Source organism: Phyllobates terribilis, unplaced genomic scaffold (assembly GCF_046119375.1).
Source record: "Phyllobates terribilis strain yellow unplaced genomic scaffold, ASM4611937v1 Scaffold_4__5_contigs__length_816908805, whole genome shotgun sequence".
Taxonomy (NCBI): domain Eukaryota; kingdom Metazoa; phylum Chordata; class Amphibia; order Anura; family Dendrobatidae; genus Phyllobates; species Phyllobates terribilis.
The window spans coordinates 430999134-431026165 of NW_027362764.1; positions in this window are offsets into that span (position 1 = coordinate 430999134).

Consider the following 27032-nt stretch of genomic DNA (forward strand, 5'->3'; position numbering starts at 1 on the left):
TTGTGATGGCCACTCCAAAACATTGACTTTGTTATCATTAAGCCACTTTGTTACCATTTTGGCAGTATTCTTTGGGTCATTGTTCATTTAGAAGTCCAACTTCCACCCAAGCTTTAACTTCCTGGCTGATGTCTTGAGATGTTGCTTCATTATTGCCACATAATCTTCTTTTATCATGATGCCATCTATTTTGTGAAGTGTACCAGTCCCTCCTGCAGCAAAACAACCCCACAACATGATGCTGCCACCCCCGTGTTTTACAGTTGGGATGGTGGTTTTAGGCTTCCAAGCTTCTCCCTTTTTCCTCCTAATGTAACGATGGTCATTATGCCCAATAAGTTAAATTTTAGTTTCATCAGACCACAGACATGTCTCCAGAATTTAAGGTCTTTGTTCCTGTGTGCATTTGCAAACATTAATCTGTCTTTTTTTTGTTTCTTTTGGAGTAATGGCATCTTCCTGGCAGAGTGGCCTTTCAGCCCATGTTGATACAGTACTCGTTTCACTGTAGATATTGACACAATCTAACCACCTTTCGTCATCATCTTCACAAGGTCTTTTGCTTTTGTCCTTGGGTTGATATGCACATGTCAGACGAAAGCATGTTCATTTCTGGGACATAGAACCCATCTCCTTCCTGAGTGGAATGATGGCTGGACATTCCCATCTTGTTTGTAATTGCATATAATTGTTTGTACAGATGAACGAGGCACCTTCAGATATCTTGAAATTGTTCCCAAGGATGAGCCAGACTTGTGCAAGTCCACAATTCTCTTCCTGATATCTCGGCTGATTTCTTTAGACTTTCTCATGATGCTACATAAAGAAGCAGTGTGTTTCAGGTGTGCATTCAAATACATCCATGGGTGTGTCTCTAATTAACTCAGATGTTGCCAATAAACCTCTCAGAAGCATCCAAACACATGACATCATCATATGGGCAGTCCAGAATTGTTTAAAGGCATATTAATCTTAGTGTATGTAAACGTTTGACCTTGCAGTAAGTAATAAAAATGCCTCAAAACATTGTCTCTCTCATTATTCTGCCATTTGGCAAATATTAACAATTATGGTAATCCTAATTGACCTAAAATGGGAAAGGTTTATTCTGATTTCATGTCAGATATTGAGAAAAACATGCATATGTGTTTTTCTATATAGTGTATGTAAACTTCTGGTTTCAACTGTACATATGTTTAACTTTAAACAATAGCAAAGGTTAGTTTATATTAATATATTGGAAGTTTTTCATATTGAAGAAGTTAAAAGCAAAATGACTTGTTTTGCATTTTCACAATCATTTTTTTTTGTAATTTTTATAATAATATAGTAGTACATTTGGCAGGTGGAAGACATATTTTGTGTAGCTCTAGCTTGCTTGTCTTTCTCTCTTGTTTCATGGTGTTCTAAGCCATTAAATTGTTAGTTACAGTTGTTTTTAGGTCTTCCTACTGTTTTAATGCTACTTACTGTGTATTGAAGAATTTTTCATTTACCCTGTTCTCTGAAAGTTTGCTGATTGAGTACTGAAGCTGTCTTTTACTGCTATGAGTTTAAAAGCAATGTGTTTTGAAGTGAATGTTCTGTTTCATTTATTTTAAAATACATATTTTTTTCTTAAATTATCTAAAAATTTGCATTAGGCATTTCTAGGTGATTTTCATTTCTTCATATAATAAAATATGTCAGATTTTCCAATGCATTTATGCCAAAACATGTCCAAATGTAATATTTAAGATGCATCTGGTACAATGTATGTAATGTTTTAGAAATTGGGCAGAGCTTTAGGATCTGTCTCTCCTTTTGCCTCTATCCTTCACTTTTCAGGTTTGCGACAGTCATTGTTTTGACTCATACAAGATTTTTCAACAGGGCATTCTCTTTTTCTTCAACATGCGTCCTTGCTTGTGCTATTACTTTATTAAGATCGGTTTTAACAACTTATCTAACATTTTATTTTCATTACTTGGGTTAAAGAAAATCTGTCACTAGGATCAACCCTCCTAAGCCATCTATATTGGCATGTAGCTCAGAGGAAATTGAATAATATAATACCTTGATATCTGAAATCTGATGTCTTATTCCAGAGAAATCCATATTTTTCTTATACGTAAATGATCTATGGAGAGAGATGCCAGAGCTTATTTTAAATAGAAGTGGGAGTTACCAGTGTGAGATATGTAATGGCTGCTGTTGTGTGTGTTTATACCTGACACACCTGCAGGTTCCTCTCAGTGCTTCAGCATCCATCTTACAGGCAACCAGTGTTACAATCATGCTGCAATACAGCAGAGCTGTGAGAGTTGCAACTGATAATGTTTTTTTTTTAAGAAACAAAGTTTAGTTTTTCTGTTCTGTGTTAGTTACATGTCTCACACTGGTAATTTCCCTTTTTAATTACAATAATCTCTGGAGGCAGATTCTAATGCAGATCAGTATCCTATCCATTGCCTGGAACAGCTCAATTACATGTAAGAAAAACATGGATATTTCTGGAATAAGATATCGGATCGCAAATATCAAAGTATCATTTTATTCAGCTTCTTATGACCTACCTATACCCATATAGATGGCTTGAGAATGTTGATTGTACTGACAGATTCCCTTTAACATAAGAGATGAGCAGTTCATTTGAAATTTAAATTCACAAGCTACTCCGATATTTCCCCAAAAATTTGATTTGTGGTGAATAAATTAGCCGCAAATTGCATTACTAAAAACCCTCTAATTGCCTTAAAAATATGTGTATAACACACTGGAATCTTCTTGAATTGAAGTAAATTAAACCTGTTTTGAGATCTGTAATATCTTTTCATTGGATGGTATGGGGTGTTAACCAGCAGTCTAGTTAACAACACTCTGCAGTTTCAGACTTTGCAGGCTACTAATATTGTATAAACTGTGTGAAAAATATCCCTATTTTGGTGCTGATGCATGCCTTGCTGTAGGTTATACACATGTGTTGCAAACGGAAGATGCCATGGCATTTTCAAATGTTTGGGTGCAAAAATTATCCCTATTTGGGCAATATTAAGAGTATACCACTTTGGTAAAAGAATAAAGGCTTTTTCCCAAGCAGTAATGTACAATACAAAGTTATATTGGCTAACCAGAAAAAAAAATATATATGCAAGGTTTCAGAGCACAGAGGCTCCTTCATCAGGCAATATTACAAATGAGTCATTTGTAATATTTCCTGACAAAGGAGCCTCTGTGCTCTGAAAGAATGCATATATTTTTTTTTTCTAGTTAGCCAAAAAAGGTATCACTCTGAGAATACTTTTGTAATTTTTGGGCATAAAACTATTTACATCCCAAGCAGTAAAAAATGTATCCCTTTAATTAGGGAGACAAAACAGGTGTATGCTTTGAAAATGAAGAAGTAACGGCTTTTCAACTTAAAGTGTAAAAATGATCCCTTTTTGGAGATCCACAAAAGGTTTGCTAATGACAAAATGATTAGGCTATTACAAAGGCTTTTTATTAAGCCATCCAAAAATTACAAAAAAAGTGAATTGTTTTCCACGTAAGACGCAATGGCTTTTCACCAACCATTTTCAAAAATTATCCCTATTTTGGAAGCTGTTTCATGTTTGTATACCCTCAATAATGTACGTTTAGTTGCAAAAGTCTTACTCTCTAGCATTATAAAACACAGTGGGTAGCAAAGAGATGTGTTAATGGCATAGCATTACAGTGGCAGCAACAGTATCTGAAACAGCACAGTCTAGCACTATAAAACAGTGGACAGTCTGAAGTGGTGTGGCTGGCGTGGCTGTACAGTGGCTATGACAGAAGCAGGATGCTAGAGAGTCAGGATGGGACAGACAAGGAAATTTAGGCAGTTTAGGTCTTGCACCTGAAGCCCCAGAAGCAGCAGCATAGTCTAGCACTATAAAGCCAGGAGATGTGTGGCTAGTGTCACTGTGCAATGGCTTAGGCAGGAGCTACATGGCATAAAATTAGGGCAGGGCAGGCAAGAACATGTGTGGCAGCTAGGGTCAACAGCAGCAGCAGCAGTACAGTCAAACATGCTTGAGAAAGGGGGCATTCCCCCAAAACGTATCCTAAGTCAGTGCGTTTGGAACTGACTGCTTCTGTGTCTGCTTCTATGTCTTGGAGCTTGGATCTCATATTGGAGGCATTTGTGCCAAAAGAAAATATTTACAGTTGCTAAACAAGGATTAAGTACATTTCACCTGTACACTGAGAAGCAAAAGGGTAACAATGTTTTGAACTTTTGAGCTTTGAATGTAAGACTACCATCATTTTGACAAGAATCTGCATAACTAATCATATGCAAAATAGTTGAAAGTTAAATTTATGTATACGATAGCACAGATGTTTGTCTACAAAATAATGGAAGTCTCACGATTGAAGCGGTAGTGGATGGTGATATATGGAGCCTGAAAGTCAAAAGTTCAAAACATTGTTACCCTTTTGCTTGTCAGTGTACAGGTGAAATGTCCTTAATCCTTGTTTAGCAGCGGTAAATATTTTCTTATATTACACTTTACCAAAACAGGATAAACATGTTTAGAAATTGGCTGTGCTGCTGGAAAAAAAAAGTATTTTGCTGCTGTATTCTATACCTATATTATGCTGGAGGTTCTTTATTATCTGCTAAAAAAAGAAAGCGTGTCTTTAGAAAATTAAGCATTAGAAATAGCAGTACTGGAAAATTGCTCAAAAGGTGATTAAGAATGAATAAAAAGGATATGTGAAAAAGCAGAATTAGAACCCAGCAGAAAGATAACATATAAAATATGAAACGGAAAGAGAGGACTAATTCATAGAGCCATGTTAAAGATTAAATAGAGAGTGGAGAAACATATAAGACAAGGATTGGTGAAGAGGTGGAGGAAACAAAAAGGACATGGACAGGACAAAATGAGAGTCAGCTGGTGAGAAGAGAACAGAGAGCTACATGTGGCTGAAAGGAGTTCAAACTACCAAATGGGCAATTCCGGCTTCGTTGCAAGATTGCATTTGAAATCTCCAATGAGAAAGAAGTTTTGCTAAAGTAGTATGTAGGAAGAAAAAAAAATGTTTGGAGTGAAAGAAATAAGGAAAATAGTGGTATGGAATGAAAGAGATGAGGAGGAAGTTGTGATTTGAAACACCAAAGTGAGCCATAGAAGAGAGAACATGATTGAGGAATAGGAAGAAATAAGTTAACAAGAGGTTTTGTGAGTACTCTACTTGAAAATAAATAAATAAATGATGCAGAAAGTAAAATATGGGGCTTTAAAGAGAAATGGCGGTAGTATCAATCTTAGCACTGAGTGGTTTAATACTGTCCCTTCTTATTTTCAATGTGCGATACAGAATGTCACAGAACTATCAATTCCCAGTCACTCTGATTGACTATAAATCTACAGCAGTGCCCGACCACCCACTGTATATAAACTACGGCATTGCCTGTTCTCTGTGCAGCGCCGATGTTTATAAACGGTTCGTGGTCCCGCAGCGTTCAGGACCACCAGGGTCCTGCAAGCGCTGAGGGTGTGGTGCAGAGCAACAGTTCTGACAGGGGACATCATCGGGACCTGATTGGATCAGGTCCCAATGATGTTAACCATTTGCTATCTTCTAGATGCCGCGATCTATAGCGATCGCGGCAGTTAGAAGATAGTGAGAGGAGAGGGCGTCGTCCACTTACCTCTCCGATGGCCCCCCTGATGTCTGAGAGGACCTGGCGCTGTCATGGCAGCCGTAGGTCACATGACCGCCTCTGGGTCTGTCTTGTACGGTGTCCTGCTAGGGTCAGCCAGCAGCTGAGTCTAGCAGGAGATAATGACAGTTTTACACTGTCAGCAGAGCTCTCATGCAATGCAATACATGTCTATTGCATTGCATGAGAACAGTGATTAGAAAAATAAAAAATAATGCCCCATACAGGGACTAAGTAAAAATGTAAAAAAAAGTCTAAAAAATGTTTTCAACCTGTTAAAAAAATCACAAAATAAATAAATAAAATATTAAACCAATAAATCTGTATATTTATGCAAAAAAAGGACATATATTTAGTATCGCCGCGTCCGAAACAACCCGATCTATAAAACTGTCACAATAATTAACTCCTTCTGTGCACACTGTAAAAAAAAGAAATAAAAAAATGGAGCAAATAACTATGCTTTTTCATCATATCGCCAAACAAAAAGTGGAATAAAATGCGATCAAAAAGCCAAATGGAAATAAAAATGGTACCGCTGAAAGCGTCATCTTGATCCGCAATAAAAAAGCAAAAAAAAGCTGCCATACAGCTCCATCAGCCGAAAAATAAAAAAACTTATAGCTCTCAGAATAAAGCGATGCAAAAAATATATTTTTTCTATAAAATAGTTTTATTGTGTAAAAGCGCCAAAACATAAAAAAAGATATAAGTGTAGTATCGCTGTAAACGTACTGACCCTAAGAATAACGCTGCCTTATCACTTTTACCACACGCAGAATGGCATAAAAAAAAACTCAAAAAACAATTCCTGAATTGTTGGTTTTTGTTAATTTTACCTCCAAAAAAACAGAATAGAAAGCGATCAAAAAATGTCACGTACCCAAAAATGGTACCAATAAAAATGTCAACTCGTCCCGCAATAAACAAGCCCTTATATGACTCTGTTGGCCAAAATATGGAAAAAATTATAGCTCTCAAAATTTGGCGATGCAAAAACTAGATTTTGCAAAAAAAAGTGTTTTTTTGGGTGTGACTGCTGTCAGTTATAAAAACCCAATATAAATCTGGTATCTCTGTAATCGCACTGACCCGAAGAATAAAGTAATCTAATTACTTATACCACACGAGGGGTGACGTAAAAAATAAATAAAACCAGTTCTTCACCTGCTACTGATTTGTTTATTATGTCTCCCAAAGATCGCACTAAGGCTCTGCTCACATTTATCCTGTGCTCTGCGCTGAGCGTTTACACCAGAGTTTCCGTGAACCCATGACAGAAGATTCCCTGTAATGAGGCAGATAGAGGCACTGTGGATGCCGTCTGGCCTGTGATCCCACGGTGTGAGTTTTTTTAGGCGTGCATAAAAGTGCGGTTGGCCACAATTTTGTGCACTTCTGAAAAAAAGGACAACGCTAAACAGAGGCCAGACAGAGTCCAGAGTAACTCTGCTGCCTCATTATAGTGAGTGGATCCCGCAGGGGTTTCATCTGAATTACATCACTTGGAAATTTAGATGGAACCCATATGTAAGTGCTCAGCCTAGAGCGCCAGATAAAGGTTATGTAAAATGTTCCTAATAAAATCTTCAACTCAAGTCCTCAAAAAAAGCTAGTCCCCACTCAGGTCCGTTATCTGTTAAAAATATAAGGGACTTCCAAGTTACTGGTAGCAGAAAGGCTCTGGAAAAGCAAAATAGCCCTTGCCCCCCAAAAGAATTTCAGAAAATTTTGTGCTCCCAAATCCAAATGCCTCCCTCCCTTCTGAGCCCCACAATGTGCCTAAACTACATTTAGTAAAAGGGAAAAAGAAAAAATCAGCTCACCCACCTAGAATATCGCAGCACGCAACCAGCAGTGCAACCGGGCATACATTTGAAAAACCAAAAACTCCAGCTGAGCAAATCTTCTAAAACCAAGTATTTTATCGGGTCATAGAAAAATATATAAAAAGTCTGCCTCGGGAAGGAACAGCAAACGCGTTTCGAACTATATGTTCTTAATCATTGCAACGATTAAGAACATATAGTTCGAAACGCATTTGCTGTTCCTTCCCAAGGTGGACTTTTTATATATTTTTCTATGACCCTATAAAATACTTGGTTTTAGAAGATTTGCTCAGCTGGAGTTTTTGTTTTTTTAAACTACATTTAGGGTCCACATGTTTGGCATTCCAGTAGCGATGAGAGCTTGCCTAATTTACAGGTGCATGTCTCCAGAAGCACGAACTGGGCACAATGTACCGGTCACTACAGCGTACCAGTCACTTCAACAGCAGTATGAAATTTTCACTCAGCAACATCCACTGCTGCATGTTTCCGGAAAAGACCCATGGAGTCAAAATCGTCACTACACCTGTAGGTAAATTCCCAAAGGGGTATAATTTCCAAAATGGGGTCACTTGAGGGGGGATTCTGCTCTTCTAGCACTTAGGGGCTGTGTATATGGAGTCCACAAACTATTCTACAATAATTTGTTCTCCAAGAGTCAAATAGCACTCAGTCCCTCCCGTATCTCGCCGTATGGCTAACCGGTATGGTACAGCCACATATGGGGTATTGCCACGTTTAGAAGAAATTGTGTGACACATTTCGGCACCATTTTTACCCATTGCCCTGTGTGAAAATGTGAAATCTGAGGGTAAAACATTTTTTGTGGTAAAAATATAATTATGTTTTCTTCACTGCCCAATGGTATAAATTTAGAAATTTAAAAACACTCACTACTTCCCTAGATGAATTCCTTGAGAGGTGTAGTTTGCAAAATGGGGTCACTTGTGGGGGTTTCTGCCGCTTTGGCATGTCAGCGACTCTTCAAATGTGACATGGTGTCTGCAACCTATCCCAGCCAACATAGCGCTCCTTTCTCTTCCGAACCCTGCCGTACACCAAACCAGTGGTTTTCCCCCACATATGGGGTATCGGCATACTCAGGAGAAATTGCACAACAAATTTCATGGTGCAATTTCTCCTGTTACCCTTATGATAATGCAAAATTAGGGGATAAAAAACATTTTTGTTGGAAAAATGTGAAAATTTTATTTTTACGGCTCAATATTATAAACTTCTGTGAAGCATTTTGTGGTGCAAGGTGCTCACCACACATCTAGATAAGTTCCCTAAGGGGTCTAGTTTCCAAAATCATGTCACTTGTGGGGGGTTTCCACTGTTTAGGCACATCAGGGGCTCCCCAAATGCGACATGGTGTCCACTAATTATTCAAGCAAATTTTACATTCAAAAAGTCAATTGGCGCTCCTTCCCTTCTGAACCCTGCAACGTGCTCAGGAGAAATTGCACTACAAATTGTGTAGTCCACTTTTTCCTGTTACCCTTGTGAAAATAAAATAAATTGGGTCTAAAGTAACATTTTTGTGAAAAAAAGTTAAATGTTCATTGTTTTCTTCCACATTCCAAAAATTCCCGTGAAGCACCTGAAGAGTTAAAAAAAAACTTGATGAATGTGGTTTTGAGAACCTTGAGGTGTGCAGTTTTTAGAATGGTATCACTTTTGGGTATTTTCTGTCTTAAAGGCCTCTCACTTCAAATAAGATATGGTCCCTAAAAAAATGTTTTTGTAAATTTTGTTGGAAAAATGAGAAATCGCTGGTCAACTCTTAACCCTTAGAACTTCCTAATAAAAAAAAATGTTGGTTCCAAAATTGTGCTGATGTAAAGTAGACATGTGGGAAATGTTATTTATTAACTGTTTTGTGTGACATATCTCTTTGATTTAAGGGCATGAAAATTCAACGTTTGAAAATTGCAAAAATTTTTTAAAATTTTCGCCAAATTTCCGATTTTTTCACAAATAAGTACAAGTGATATCAAAGAAATTTTACCACTATCATGAAGTGCAAGATGTCTCAAAAAACATTCTCAGAATCAGGGGGATCCGTTGAAGCGTTCCAGAGGTATTACCTCATAAAGTAACAGTGGTCAGAATTGAAAAAATTTGCCTGGTCACGAAGACAAAAACAGGCTCTGGCGCGAAAGGGTTAATGTATTACTTAAGTCTTTGCATTAGTATTATCAGATGGCAAATACCACTCTTATTTTCAGTCTGCATCATCAGCACTGAAGCAGCAGGCCACAATTTTGATTAGACTGTTTTCTATCAGTATGCTGTGTGCTCTGACCTTATATCACTACACAGTACAAGCTTAAAAGGGTGATACCTTGGGCAACCTCCATCTTTTAAAATGGCCATGAAAGCCCCCCTGACTGGCTTTACTAGACCATGTTGTTATGTCTTCAGACAGACCCATTTCTTGTTTGCAGCTCACTGACTCCCTCTAGCGGCTGAATGCTGAGTTTGTTTGTCTGCACTTGTTTCCTTTTTGATCTACTCAGCACACCATAGTTTTGTCTGTAGTGATGCACTCTGGGAGAAGGAAGGTCCTTTTCCTCACAGACTGATTGCAGAGAAGACGTCCACCATTTTATCTCTCTTGTGATAGCATCGTTGGTAAGACAGACTATGTTTTTCCTGATTGCAGACACCTGATATGTAGGACTCTAATCCTTGCATCTTCCAGTTACACTTATGAGACTGGCAAGCTGCTTCATTACATGTTATATGCTGTTCTGCCATTGACTTCATGTAATGCTGTGTTGTGTATACACATATTGATTGTTTGTTTTTCCATTGCTCCTAGTTTTACCAAATTCATCTACTAATCGTTCAATAAACTGCATAGACTACAAGGCACAGTCTCCTTATTGGATTACAAGTAGATAAGGTTTCGCTGCCTGTCGGAGTACACATACATCCCAGGATAACGTGTAGCGAGGACAGAACAGTAAAACAACGGCTACCGGCTAGTGAATCATAGAATAGAATCATAGAATCATAGAATGGAAGAGTTGGAAGGGACCTCCTGGGTCATCTGGTCCAACCCCCTGCTCAAAGCAGGATTCACTAGATCATCTCAGACAGATGTCTGTCCAGCCTCTGTTTGAAGACGTCCATTGAAGGGGAACTCACCACCTCTCGTGGCAGCCTGTTCCACTCATTAATCACCCTAACTGTCAAAAAGTTTTTTCTAATATCTAATCTGTGTCTCCTCCCATTTAGTTTCATCCCATTGCTTCTAGTCTTTCCCTGTGCAAATGAGAATAAAGATGATCCTTCTACAATGTGACAGCCCTTGACATATTTGTAGACAGCTATTAAGTCTCCTCTCAGTCTTCTTTTTTGCAAGCTAAACATTCCCAAATCCTGCAACCGTTCCTCATAGGGCATGGTTTGCAGACCAGTCACCATTCTGGTCGCTCTTCTCTGAACTTGTTCCAGTTTGTCTATGTCTTTTTTAAAATGTGGTGCCCAAAACTGTACACAGTATTCCAGATGAGGTCTGACCAAAGAGGAGTAAAGACCGATAATGACTTCACGTGATCTAGACTGTATGCTTCTGTTAATACATCCCAGAATTGTATTTGCCTTTTTTGCTGCTGCATCACACTGTTGACTCATGTTCAGTCTATGATCTATTAGTATACCTAAGTCTTTTTCACATGTACTGTTGCTTAGCTCTATTCCTCCCATTCTGTGAGATTGAGGACACCGGCTACACAGAGACTCAATACAGCTACAGCAATCTCTGCACAGCCAAGCATCCCCTTAAAGGCACCATGTCCCAAAAATCATACAGAACGAAATCCATAGCTTCTGCCTCCTCAAAGGCATGATCTATCAGCAACGCTGCCGCCATTGCCCGCGCAAAAGCTGAAGCCGCCAAAACACGAGCAACATTTGCTAACCAGGAAATGCATCTCAAGCTAGAAAAAGCAGAGCAAGAATCAAGAATGCAGATGGAGAAAGCGCACTTAGAAGCAAAATTAGCTGACAGAGAACTTGATAAGGCACGTCTGGATGCCGCCTTAGAAAAACTAACAGCAGAAAAGGAAGCTGCAGCCGCTGTGGCTGAAGCAGAGTTCTTAGAGGTTGCACAACTCCCTGATTTGCAAAGACAAAGCAGTATGCCGAGTCTGAAGCTTATCTCACAGGATTCATTACAGCGCACAACTCAGTAGGTCAATGAGCTCCCTGATTCAAATTACGATCCTGAGCCAATACTAAAGCAAGAATGCGATATCTCCAGCGATACAAACAGAATTCAACATGGCAGGCATACCCAGACCAGTTATAAACGTGAATACAATTCTGCTAATGACAACCCTGCCACTCAGCAGGTTACCAAAGCAAAGCACCTACCTGGCACATCTTTCATCATGCCGAAACAAGACAACACCGGCTGGTGCCACCTAGAGGACACTAGCAGGTATGAACGCACCTCACATCGTTACAAGGACGATCCTCCACCAGTATACCCTACTGATAACCAGTTCACAACAGACTTTGCCAAGTTCTTTACACGATGTGAACTAGTGGCCAAAGGGCTCTTAAAATTCAATGACCATGCTGGAGGCTATAGGGCCTGGAGAGCTTCTTTCCAAAATGTTACTAGAGACTTGAAGTTGTCAGAGAGAGAAGAGGTAGACCTCTTAGTCAAACATCTTGGAGAAGAGTCAAGTAAACACGCATCAAGGATCAGAGACATTAATATAAACCACCCCAAGATTGGTCTCAAAATGATCTGGGACAGACTGGATGAGTGTTACGGCTCAGCAGAGGCAATAGAAAGTCCCTTATTTAAAAGAATAGACGATTTTCCCAAAATATCTACCAAAGGTCTTCAGAAACTCAGAAAGTTAAGTGACCTGCTAATGGAAGTCCAGGTTGCAAAATGCGAAGAGGACTTACCAGGACTCACATTCCTCGACAGAGCAAGAGGTGTCAACCCTATAGTCCAAAAGTTGCCCGACAATCTGAAGGAAAAGTGGCTCACACATGGATCAACGTACAAATATAAACACAATGTTCCATTTCCTCCCTTATCCGTTTTCGTGGAATTTGTGCATCAACAGGCAAGGATCAGGAACGACCCTAGCTTCGACTTTATGCTGTCGTATGCCACACCGACACCAGCTCCCAATCCACTCAAGATGTCTGTAGCAGTACACAAGACTAATGTTTCTTCTTCAGGTTCTGTTCACAGGTCTGGCAAGTACTCTCAAGTAGAGACAAAAGAACAGGACCCAAGCAAGCAGTGCCCCCTTCATCAAAACCCTCATCCTCTCCTGAAATGCAGAGCCTTCACAGAGAAACCTATGCAGGATCGTAAGAGCTTCTTGAAAGAAAACGGCATATGCTACAAGTGCTGTTCATCTACATCACATCTTGCCAAGGACTGTAAGGTCAGTGTGAAATGCTCAGAATGTTGCACTGCAGACCACAACACAGCACTACACCCCGGCTCAGCCCCTTGGAGTGACAAAAACACTTCAACGGACAGTGAGCATGGCGGGGAGGAAAGGAACATGACTACAAGTACACCAGAGATCACTTCACAATGTACTGAAATTTGTAAAGGGTCAATAGACAGTAGGTCCTGCTCTAAAATCTGCCTTGTCAGAGTTTACCCAAAGGGCCACTGAGACAAAGCTGTAAAACTATACGCCATCTTGGATGATCAAAGTAACAGATCCTTGGCTAGATCAACGTTCTTCGATCTATTCAACGTCAAAGGGCCAAATACTCCCTATTCACTAAAAACATGTGCAGGTACTGTGATGACAGCGGGAAGGAAAGTTGCTGATTACCAAATTGAATCCATAGATGGACAGATCAGCCAGCCATTACCTACAATCATTGAATGTAACCAAATTCCAGACAACAGATCTGAAATTCCAAGACCAGATGTAGCGATCCACCATGCTCACTTAAAACATATAGCACATCTTATACCACAACTCGATCATCAAGCCCAAATTGTCCTGCTCTTGGGAAGAGATATCCTGCAAGTCCATAAAGTGAGATGCCACATCAATGGACCCCGCAACGCTCCTTATGCTCAAAGGCTAGACTTGGGATGGGTCATAGTAGGAGACGTGTGCCTAGGGCGCATGCACACTCCCACCTCTGCGACAAGTATGCTTACTAACATGCTGGAGAATGGTCGTCCATCTTTGTTTCAACCCTGTAACAATGACTTTCATATCAAGGAACTGCCATACAGCACCCAATTACCCAACAGCTATGAGGATCAGTTAGGGTGCGCAGTTTTCCAGAAAATCAAACAAGACAATCAGCTGGCAATGTCTATAGAAGACAAGCTGTTCTTAGAGATAATGGAAAAGGACTTGTTAAAGATGAGACTAACATCTGGGTCGCACCTCTTCCCTTCCAAACCCACAGACCTCGTTTGCCAAATAACAGAGATCAAGTGTTAAAACATTTCTCCTCTCTCAAGCACAATTTTCAAAGGAAACCAGAAATGAAAGAGCACTTTTTCTCCTTCATGGAAAAGATTTTTGAAAACAATCACGCAGAGATAGCTCCCACTCTCAAAGACTCTGATGAATCCTGGTTCCTACCCATGTTCGGAGTATACCACCCAAAGAAACCGGGCCAGATTAGAGTGGTGTTTGATTCTAGCGCCAAGTTCGGAAATGTCTCTCTGAATGATATCCTCCTAACAGGTCCAGACCTCAACAACAAACTGCAGGGAGTACTCATAAGTTTCTGTAAGGATTCCATTGCCTTTGTCGCCGACCTTCAGCAGATGTTCCACTGCTTCCTCGTGAAAGAAAAAGACCGGAATTTCTTAAGGTTCCTCTGGTACAGAGACAATAATCCTTCTAATGAAGTCACAGAGTATTGCATGAGGGTACACATTTTCGGCAACAGTCCTTCACCCGCAGTTGCCATTTATGGACTCAAAAGGTCTGCTCAAGAAGGAGAAGCAGAATATGGATCCGATGTCAAACAATTCATAGACAAGGACTTCTATGTCGATGACTGCTTGAAAGGCATGCCTTCAAATGAGACTGCCATCAGTCTCCTCAGGAGAACTCAGGAGATGCTTGCCTGCTCTGACCTCAGGCTTCACAAAATAGCCTCAAACAGCCAAGTACTGATGGAAGCGTTTCCTTCTCAGGACTTATGCAACGGTCTTAGAGACTTGGACTTAGGAACTGACCCCGTACCAATGCAACGCAGCCTCGGTCTTCTTTGGATTTAAAGTCAGACACTTTCACCTTCCAAATCAGCCAGGAAGAAAAATCCTTCACGCGTAGAGGCGCTCTATCCACCGTCAACAGCCTATATGATCCCTTAGGATTTGCAGCTCCAGTTACGATAAAGGGTAAGGCCTTATTAAGAGACTTAACTCGTGAAGCATCCGACTGGGATTCCCCTCTACCACCTGACAAGAGGATTCTCTGGGAGGAATGGAGGAACTCCCTTGCAGCCCTGACAAAACTGAACGTGCCGAGACCATACGCCTCCGTGCATTCTACAGATATGCAGAGCCAGAACCTCTACGTATTCTCAGATGCTTCTGTCCAGGCAATTGCTGCCGTTGCCTACATTAAGACCGTGGACTCTAAAGGTCAGATTCATATCGGATTCATCATGGAGAAAGCCAAACTTGCACCACTCCCAGAGCACACTATACCCAGGTTAGAGCTTTGTGCTGCTGTATTAGCTGTCGAGTTAGCTGAACTCATTACATCTGAGATGGACATGGATCTGGAGGAAACTAAGTTCTATACGGACAGCAAAGTAGTCCTAGGTTATATCTACAACGAGACAAGACGGTTCTACGTCTATGTGAACAACAGAGTGCTACGAATCAGAAGATCCATACATCCAAAGCAGTGGCATTACATGGCTACAGATTATAATCCTGCAGATCACGCTACTAGATCAGTAGATGCTAATCGGCTAGAGATTACAACATGGCTCTCACGACCAAAACTGTTATACAGCAAAGAACTATCCTCCGAAACCTTCGAGCTGGTAGAGGAGGACTCAGACGTCGAAATCCGCTCTCTGGTGTCTTCACTTCATACGACAACCTTGGATATTCAACTCGGATCCCACAGGTTCGACAAGTTCTCAAGCTGGAAGTCACTCATCCGAGCTATCACCTGTTTGTCTCACATAGCTCGCTAATTTAAAGCCACCAGAACTTGTGATATAGACAGATGTAAAGGTTGGCATCGTTGTGAGAATACCTACGCTACCTCGGACTTGGATTTTTCTAGAAATCACATCATCTTCACCGTTCAAAGGGAAGCCTACCCATGAGAAATTCAATGCCTCATGAATAAGACCTCAGTACCAGCAAACAGTGTTTTGAGAAAACTCGATCCATTCATTGATAACAGAGGCCTGCTGAGAGTGGGAGGCCAACTTAAAGAAGCTAAAATAGAGTTTATAGAAAAATTCCCTCTTATCGTTCCCGGAAAGTGTCACGTCACCTGTTTGATTGTACAGCACTACCACAATTTGGTCAAACACCAACACCAAGACTATTCACAGAAGGGGCCATAAGAACTGCCGGCCTATGGAATGTCGGCGCAAAAAAACTCATCAGCAGTGTCATCTTTAAATGCATCACCTGTCACAGACTTCGTGGTTCGACTCACACCCAAAAGATGGCTGACCTCCCAGCAGACAGACTCAGCATGGACCCTCCTTTTACAAGCGTTGGTCTTGATGTATTTGGACCTTGGTCAGTTGCTACGCGACAGACAAGAAGCAGTCAAGCCAATAGTAAACATTGGGCAGTCATATTCACCTGCATGTCCATCAGAGCTATTCACATAGAGGTCATTGAGTCCCTCGACACTTCGAGTTTCATTAACGCTCTCAGACGATTCATTGCCATCCGAGGCCCCATCAAACACATACGTTCAGACAGAGGTACTAATTTTGTTGGGGCAGTCAAAGAATTGGGAATTCCTTCAAATATGGACTGCAAACCTATTGAGAGATTCCTTAGTGACCAGAGTTGCATGTGGACCTTTAACCCACCTCACTCGTCTCACATGGGAGGATCTTGGGAAAGAATGATTGGTGTAGTTCGAAAAATTCTTGACTCAATTCTGCTTCAAGCAGGCACAACAAGGCTCACCCGCGAAAGCTTAATAACCTTCATGGCTGAAGACGTGGCTATAATAAATGCCAGACCCTTGGCTCCAATCCCGAATGACCCTGAAGAACCCTTATTATTGACTCCAGCAATGCTCCTTACCCAGAAAACAGGACCATTCAGCGTTCCTCCAGGAGAATTTAATGTCAAAGACCTTTACAAGCGGCAGTGGAGACAGGTACAAAGTCTTGCAAATACATTCTGGGACAGGTGGCACAAGCAAAACCTATCTACACTGCAACCACGGACAAAGTGGCAATCTACAAGACCCAACTGAACATTGGTGACCTCGTACTTGTGAAAGACGTTCAAACCCACAGAAACCAGTGGCCACGTGGCTTAGTAACTGCAACGTTCCCTAGCAAAGATGGAAATGTCCAGAAAGTGGAAGTGAGGATGACCAGAGGAGATGAACCAAAGACGTTCCTCAGACCAATATCCAAACTAGTTCTACTTTTACCCTTCAAGGACAAGGATGGTGACATCCATTGATGTCAGACGGGGAGTGTTATGTTTTCAGACAGACCCATTTCTTGTTTGCAGCTCACTGACTCCTTCTAGCGGCTGAATGCTGAGTTTGTTTGTCTGCACTTGTTTCCTTTTTGATCTACTCAGCACACCATAGTTTTGTCTGTAGTGATGCACTCTGCGAGAAGGAAGGTCCTTTTCCACACAGACTGATTGCAGAGAAGACGTCCATCATTTTATCTCTCTTGTGATAGCATCGTTGGTAAGGCAGACTATGTTTTTCCTGATTGCAGACACCTGATATGTAGGACTCTAAACTCTGCATCTTCCAGTTACACTTATGAGACTGGCAAGCTGCTTCATTACATGTTATATGCTGTTCTGCCATTGACTTCATGTAATGCTGTGTTGTGTATACACATATTGATTGTTTGTTTTTCCATTGCTCCTAGTTTTACCAAATTCATCTACTAATCGTTCAATAAACTGCATAGACTACAAGACACAGTCTCCTTATTGGATTACAAGTAGATAAGGTCTAGCTGCCTGTCGGAGTACACATACATCCCAGGATAACGTGTAGAAAGGACAGAACACATGTAATGTGATAGCTGCAGGGCAATAAGGGGAAGTGCAGGCATCCATGACTGACACCATTATCTCTGTTAATGAATCTCCAACCATGAGTGAACTTGCATCCAGCGTTTTCTTGCCCATCCTTGAGAAATGAATTGGAGAGTGTTTGAAATTATATGGAACCTCAAATTTTAGGAAACTCAACAAAACTTTTTACAAATTGATAAAACACATTATAAAATAAGATAACACCATTAGTGCAAACTTGTTCACAAAATAGACATATACAGTACAGACAAAAAGTTTTGACACACCTCATTTAAAGATTTTTCTGTATTTTCATGACTATGATGATTGTACATTCACACTGAAGGCATCAAAACTATGAATTAACACATGTGGAATTATATACTTAACAAAAAAGTGTGAAACGACTGAAAATATGTCATATATTCTAGTTTCTTCAAAGTAGCCACCTATTGCTTTCATGACTGCTTTGCAAACTCTTGGCATTCTCTTGATGAGCTTCAAGAGGTAGTAACTGGAAATGGTCTTCCAACAATCTTGAAGGAGTTCCCAGAGATGCTTAGCACTTTTTGGCCCTTTTGCCTTCACTCTGCGGTCCAGCTCACTCCAAACCATCTCGATTGGGTTCAGGTCTGGTGACTGTGGAGGCCAGGTCATCTGGCGTAGCACCCCATCACTCTCCTTCTTGGTCAAATAGCCCTTACACAGCCTAGAGGAGTGTTTGGGGTCATTGTCCTGTTAAAAAATATTATGATGGTCCTACTAAACGCAAACCGGATGGAATAGCATGCCGCTGCAAGATGCTGTGGTAGCCATGTTGGTTCAGTATGCCTTAAATTTTGAATAAATCCCCAACAGTGTCATGCGCAAAGCACCCCCACACCATCACACTTCCTCCTCCATGCTTCACGGTGGGAACCAGGCATGTAGCGTCCATCCGTTCATCTTTATTGCATCGCACAAAGACACGGTGGTTGGAACCAAAGATCTCAAATTTGGACTCATCAGACCAAAGCACAAATTTCCACTGGTCTAATGTCCATTCCTTGTGTTCTTTAGCCCAAACTTGTCTCTTCTGCTTGTTGCCTGTCCTTAGCAGTGGTTTCCTAGCAGCAATTTTATCATGAAGGCCTGCTGCACAAAGTCTCCTCTTAACAGTTGTTGAAGAGATGAGTCTACGGCTAGAACTCTGTGTGGCATTGAACTGGTCTCTAATCTGAGCTGCTGTTATGTTAACCTGCGATTTCTGAGGCTGGTGACTCGGATAAACTTATCCTCAGAAGCAGAGGTGACTCTTGGTCTTCCTTTCCTGGGGCGGTCCTCATGTGAGCCCGTTTTTTTGTAGTGCTTGATGGTTTTTGCAACTGCACTTGGGGACACTTTCAAAGTTTGCCCAATTTTTCGGACTGACAGACCTTCATTTCTTAAAGTAAAGATGGCCACTTGTTTTTCTTTACTTAGCTGCTTTTTTCTTGCCATAATACAAATTCTAACAGTCTATTCAGTAGGACTATCAGCTGTGTATCCACCTGACTTCTGCACAACACAACTGATGGTCCCAACCCCATTTATAAGGCAAGAAATCCCACTTATTAAACCTGACAGGGCACACCTGTGAAGTGAAAACCATTTCCGGTGACTACCTCTCGAAGCTCATCAAGAGAATGCCAAGAGTGTGCAAAGCCATATTTTCAGTTGTTTCACCCTTTTTTGTTAAGTATATCATTCCACATGTGTTAATTCATAGTTTTGATGCCTTCAGTGTGAATGTACAATTTCCAAAGTCATGAAAATACAAAAAAATCTTTAAATGAGAAGGTTTGTCCAAACTTTTGGTCTGCACTGTATATATATATTTATATATATATATACAGTGCCTACAAGTAGTATTCAACCCCCTGCAGATTTAGCTGGTTTGATAAGATGCAAATAAGTTAGAGCCTTCAAACTGCAAACGAGAGTAGGTTTTATGAACAGAAGCATAAATCTTACAAACCAAAAAGTTATGTTGCTCATTTGAATTTTATTAAATTTTAAACATAAAAGTGTGGGTCAATTATTATACAACCCCTATGTTTAATATTTTGTGGAATAACCCTTGTTTGCAATTACAGCTAATAATCGTCTTTTATAAGACCTGATCAGGCCGGCACAGGTCTGTGGAGTTATCTTGGCCCACTCCTCCATGCAGATCTTCTCCAAGTTATCTAGGTTCTTTGGGTGTCTCATGTGGACTTTATTCTTGAGCTCCTTCAACAAGTTTTCAATTGGGTTAAGGTCAGGAGACTGACTAGGCCACTCCAACACCTTGACTTTTTCCCTCTTGAACCAGGCCTTGGTTTTCTTGGCTGTGTGCTTTAGGTCGTTGTCTTGTTGGAAGATGAAATTACGACCCATCTTAAGATCCTTGATGGAGGAGCGGAGGTTCTTGGCCAAAATGTCCAGGTAGGCCATGCTATCCATCTTTCCATGGATGCGGACCAAATGGCCAGGCCCCTTGGCTGAGAAACAGCCCCACAGCATGATGCTGCCACCACCATGCTTGACTGTAGGGATGGTATTCTTGGGGTCGTATGCAGTGCCATCCAGTCTCCAAACGTCACGTGTGTGGTTGGCACCAAAGATCTCGATCTTGGTCTCATCAGACCATAGAACCTTGAACCAGTCTGTCTCAGAGTCCTCCAAGTGATCATGAGCAAACTGTAGACGAGCCTTGACATGACGCTTTGAAACTAAAGGTACCATACAGGCTCGTCTGGAACGGAGACCATTGCGGTGGAGTACGTTACTTATGGTATTGACTGAAACCAATGTCCGCACTGCCATGAGATCTTCCCGGAGCTCCTTCCTTGTTGTCCTTGGGTTAGCCTTGACTCTTCGGACAAGCCTGGCCTCGGCACGGGAGGACACTTTCAAAGGCTGTCCAGGCCGTGGAAGGCTAACAGTAGTTCCATAAGCCTTCCACTTACGGATGATGCTCCCAACAGTGGAGACAGGTAGGCCCAACTCCTTGGAAAGGGTTTTGTACCCCTTGCCAGCCTTGTGACCCTCCATGATCTTGTCTCTGATGGCCTTGGAATGCTCCTTTGTCTTTCCCATGTTGACCAGGTCTGAGTGCTGTTCACAAGTTTGGGGAGGGTCTTAAATAGTCAGAAAAGGCTGGCAAAAGAGATCTTTAATAGAGATGAGCGTTGTTCTACTCGAACTGTTCGCCAATCTCAAATTCAAGCTGTTTTGGGCGGTGTTCGAGCCGTTCGGCGAACACGAACAATTTGAGAAAAATTCGGCTGTTCGAGGTTATGTTTGATAACTGTTCGTGCACCAAAATCATAACTGGATTTTTTCTCAGTAATGATGAAAATTAATGTTAATACACAGTTTGAGTGTACAGCGGGGTGGGGGGAGGGGAAGGGGATAGATCTCTGCAGGAACAATGAAGATCTCCATTTTTTTTTCTCTTTCCCGCATTTACAGTGGGGAGGTGCAATCTGTCAGCCTATCAGCAGTGCACACACGGAGCGAAGTGCTTTTTTTCACACAAGCAAGGGCATGTGTCATTGGCAGTGTATGTCACATGTCCTTGCCCTATAAGACCAAGCCATTTTCCTCGTCGCCACCATTTTCTCACTGCTGCAGCTGCGTGTTAGACGGCACCGCTGTTGCTGTGTGCGCTATACCTTGTTAATTTCAAGCCAATTTTCGCACAAATCTACAGATACCTTGGGAGTAGGGAATAGTTGTGATTGCAGTCCTTTTAAGGACTAGGTTACAGCATTTCCTACGACTTTTATCAGGCAGGTTTGTGCTCTTAAATAGATAGGTTGTGGGAGTAAAGACTAATTGTAATTGGAGTCCTTTTCAGGACTAGGTTACATCAGTTCCTATCAGTTTTTGCCAGGCAGGTCTGTGCCAGTGCTGTGCAAGTTTTTTTCACAGCATTTGGCTGAATCTAGCAAAGCTAATCCTTTTTGGCCTATTGCAGAGTGTGTTAGTCAGTGGAGTAGCCTATCTGTGTTGCAAGATATACCACCTGTGTATAGAATACCAATTTTTTTACTGCACCTAGTGAAGTAAAATCTTTTGGGCATAGCATCATTCTATTAGTCCATCTATGTCGACCTCCATCAGGTTGCAAACTGAATCTAATTTTTTTCTGCATCTAGCTCTGAAAAAATATTGGGCTTCTAGCTGTGTGTGGGTCTTGTTCTATTAATCCATCTATACTGACCTCCATCAGGTTGCAAACTGAATATAATTTTTTTCTGCATCTAGCTATGAAAAAATATTGGGCTTCTAGCTGTGTGTGGGTCTTGTTCTATTAATCCATCTATACTGACCTCCATCAGGTTGCAAACTGAATATAATTTTTTTCTGCATCTAGCTCTGAAAAAATATTGGGCTTCTAGCTATGTGTGGGTCTTGTTCTATTAATCCATCTATACTGACCTCCATCAGGTTGCAAACTGAATATAATTTTTTTCTGCATCTAGCTCTGAAAAAATATTTGGCCTTCTAGCAGTGTGTGGGACTTGTTCTATTAGTCCACCTATACTGACCTCCATCAGGTTGCAAACTGAATATATTTTTTTCTGCATCTACCTCTGAAAAAATATTGGGCTTCTATCTGTGTGTGGGACTTGTTGTATTAGTCCATCTATACTGACCTCCATCAGGTTGCAAAGTGAATATATTTTTTTCTGCATCTACCTCTGAAAAAATATTGGGCTTCTAGCTGTGTGTGGGTCTTGTTCTATTAATCCATCTATACTAACCTCCATCAGGTTGCAAACTGAATCTAATTTTTTTCTGCATCTAGCTCTGAAAAAATATTGGGCTTCAAGCTGTGTGTGGGTCTTGTTCTATTAATCCATCTATACTGACCTCCATCAGGTTGCAAACTGAATATAATTTTTTTCTGCATCTAGCTCTGAAAAAATATTGGGCTTCTAGCTGTGTGTGGGTCTTGTTCTATTAATCCATCTATACTGACCTCCATCAGGTTGCAAACTGAATATAATTTTTTTCTGCATTAGCTCTGAAAAAATATTGGGCTTCTAGCTGTGTGTGGGTCTTGTTCTATTAATCCATCTATACTGACCTCCATCAGGTTGCAAACTGAATATAATTTTTTTCTGCATCTAGCTCTGAAAAAATATTTGGCCTTCTAGCAGTGTGTGGGACTTGTTCTATTAGTCCACCTATACTGACCTCCATCAGGTTGCAAACTGAATATATTTTTTTCTGCATCTACCTCTGAAAAAATATTGGGCTTCTAGCTGTGTGTGGGACTTGTTGTATTAGTCCATCTATACTGACCTCCATCAGGTTGCAAACTGAATATATTTTTTTCTGCATCTACCTCTGAAAAAATATTGGGCTTCTAGCTGTGTGTGGGTCTTGTTCTATTAATCCATCTATACTGACCTCCATCAGGTTGCAAACTGAATATAATTTTTTTCTGCATCTAGCTCTGAAAAAATATTGGGCTTCTAGCTGTGTGTGGGTCTTGTTCTATTAATCCATCTATACTGACCTCCATCAGGTTGCAAACTGAATATAATTTTTTTCTGCATCTAGCTCTGAAAAAATATTTGGCCTTCTAGCAGTGTGTGGGACTTGTTCTATTAGTCCACCTATTCTGACCTCCATCAGGTTGCAAACTGAATATATTTTTTTCTGCATCTAGCTCTGAAAAAATATTGGGCTTCTAGCTGTGTGTGGGTCTTGTTCTATTAATCCATCTATACTGACCTCCATCAGGTTGCAAACTGAATATAATTTTTTTCTGCATCTAGCTCTGAAAAAATATTTGGCCTTCTAGCAGTGTGTGGGACTTGTTCTATTAGTCCACCTATACTGACCTCCATCAGGTTGCAAACTGAATATAATTTTTTTCTGCATCTAGCTCTGAAAAAATATTGGGCTTCTAGCTGTGTGTGGGTCTTGTTCTATTAATCCATCTATACTGACCTCCATCAGGTTGCAAACTGAATATAATTTTTTTCTGCATCTAGCTCTGAAAAAATATTGGGCTTCTAGCTGTGTGTGGGTCTTGTTCTATTAATCCATCTATACTGATATCCATCAGGTTGCAAACTGAATATAATTTTTTTCTGCATCTAGCTCTGAAAAAATATTTGGCCTTCTAGCAGTGTGTGGGACTTGTTCTATTAGTCCACATATACTGACCTCCATCAGGTTGCAAACTGAATATATTTTTTTCTGCATCTACCTCTGAAAAAATATTGGGCTTCTAGCTGTGTGTGGGTCTTGTTCTATTAATCCATCTATACTGACCTCCATCAGGTTGCAAACTGAATCTAATTTTTTTCTGCATCTAGCTGTGAAAAAATATTGGGCTTCTAGCTGTGTGTGTCTTATTCTATTAATCCATCTATACTGACCTCCATCAGGTTGCAAACTGAATATAATTTTTTTCTGCATCTACCTCTGAAAAAATATTGGGCTTCTAGCTGTGTGTGGGACTTGTTGTATTAGTCCATCTATACTGACCTCCATCAGGTTGCAAAGTGAATATATTTTTTTCTGCATCTACCTCTGAAAAAATATTGGGCTTCTAGCTGTGTGTGGGTCTTGTTCTATTAATCCATCTATACTAACCTCCATCAGGTTGCAAACTGAATCTAATTTTTTTCTGCAACTAGCTCTGAAAAAATATTGGGCATCTAGCTGTGTGTGGGTCTTGTTCTATTAATCCATCTATACTGACCTCCATCAGCTTGCAAACTGAATATAATTTTTTTCTGCATTAGCTCTGAAAAAATATTGGGCTTCTAGCTGTGTGTGGGTCTTGTTCTATTAATCCATCTATACTGAACTCCATCAGGTTGCAAACTGAATATAATTTTTTTCTGCATCTAGCTCTGAAAATATATTTGGCCTTCTAGCAGTGTGTGGGACTTGTTCTATTAGTCCACCTATACTGACCTCCAACAGGTTGCAAACTGAAAATATTTTTTTCTGCATCTAGCTCTGAAAAAATATTTGGCCTTCTAGCAGTGTGTGGGACTTGTTCTATTAGTCCACATATACTGACCTCCATCAGGTTGCAAACTGAATATATTTTTTTCTGCATCTACCTCTGAAAAAATATTGGGCTTCTAGCTGTGTGTGGGACTTGTTGTATTAGTCCATCTATACTGACCTCCATCAGGTTGCAAACTGAATATATTTTTTTCTGCATCTACCTCTGAAAAAATATTGGGCTTCTAGCTGTGTGTGGGTCTTGTTCTATTAATCCATCTATACTGACCTCCATCAGGTTGCAAACTGAATGTAATTTTCTTCTGCATCTAGCTCTGAAAAAATATTGGGCTTCTAGCTGTGTGTGGGTCTTGTTCTATTAATCCATCTATACTGACCTCCATCAGGTTGCAAACTGAATATAATTTTTTTCTGCATCTAGCTCTGAAAAAATATTGGGCTTCTAGCTGTGTGTGGGTCTTGTTCTATTAATCCATCTATACTGACCTCCATCAGGTTGCAAACTGAATATAATTTTTTTCTGCATCTAGCTCTGAAAAAATATTGGGCTTCTAGCTGTGTGTGGGTCTTGTTCTATTAATCCATCTATACTGACCTCCATCAGGTTGCAAACTGAATATAATTTTTTTCTGCATCTTGCTCTGAAAAAATATTTGGCCTTCTAGCAGTGTGTGGGACTTGTTCTATTAGTCCACCTATACTGACCTCCATCAGGTTGCAAACTGAATATATTTTTTTCTGCATCTAGCTCTGAAAAAATATTGGGCTTCTAGCTGTGTGTGGGTCTTGTTCTATTAATCCATCTATACTGACCTCCATCAGGTTGCAAACTGAATATAATTTTTTTCTGCATCTAGCTCTGAAAAAATATTTGGCCTTCTAGCAGTGTGTGGGACTTGTTCTATTAGTCCACCTATACTGACCTCCATCAGGTTGCAAACTGAATATAATTTTTTTCTGCATCTAGCTCTGAAAAAATATTGGGCTTCTAGCTGTGTGTGGGTCTTGTTCTATTAATCCATCTATACTGACCTCCATCAGGTTGCAAACTGAATATAATTTTTTTCTGCATCTAGCTCTGAAATAATATTGGGCTTATAGCTGTGTGTGGGTCTTGTTCTATTAATCCATCTATACTGACCTCCATCAGGTTGCAAACTGAATATAATTTTTTTCTGCATCTAGCTCTGAAAAAATATTTGGCCTTCTAGCAGTGTCTGGGACTTGTTCTATTAGTCCACCTATACTGACCTCCATCAGGTTGCAAACTGAATATATTTTTTTCTGCATCTACCTCTGAAAAAATATTGGGCTTCTAGCTGTGTGTGGGACTTGTTGTATTAGTCCATCTATACTGACCTCCATCATGTTGCAAACTGAATATATTTTTTTCTGCATCTAGCTCTGAAAAAATATTGGGCTTCTAGCTGTGTGTGGGTCTTGTTCTATTAATCCATCTATACTGACCTCCATCAGGTTGCAAACTGAATCTAATTTTTTTCTGCATCTAGCTCTGAAAAAATATTGGACTTCTAGCTGTGTGTGGGTCTTATTCTATTAATCCATCTATACTGACCTCCATCAGGTTGCAAACTGAATATAATTTTTTTCTGCATCTAGCTGTGAAAAAATATTGGGCTTCTAGCTGTGTGTGGGTCTTGTTCTATTAATCCATCTATACTGACCTCCATCAGGTTGCAAACTGAATATAATTTTTTTCTGCATCTAGCTCTGAAAAAATATTTGGCCTTCTAGCAGTGTGTGGGACTTGTTCTATTAGTCCACCTATACTGACCTCCATCAGGTTGCAAACTGAATATATTTTTTTCTGCATCTAGCTCTGAAAAAATATTTGGCTTTCTAGCAGTGTGTGGGACTTGTTCTATTAGTCCACCTATACTGATCTCCATCAGGTTGCAAACTGAATATATTTTTTTCTGCATCTACCTCTGAAAAAATATTGGGCTTCTAGCTGTGTGTGGGACTTGTTGTATTAGTCCATCTATACTGACCTCCATCAGGTTGCAAACTGAATATATTTTTTTCTGCATCTACCTCTGAAAAAATATTGGGCTTCTAGCTGTGTGTGGGTCTTGTTCTATTAATCCATCTATACTGACCTCCATCAGGTTGCAAACTGAATCTAATTTTTTTCTGCATCTAGCTCTGAAAAAATATTGGGCTTCTAGCTGTGTGTGGGTCTTGTTCTATTAAACCATCTATACTGACCTCCATCAGGTTGCAAACTGAATATAATATTTTTCTGCATCTAGCTCTGAAA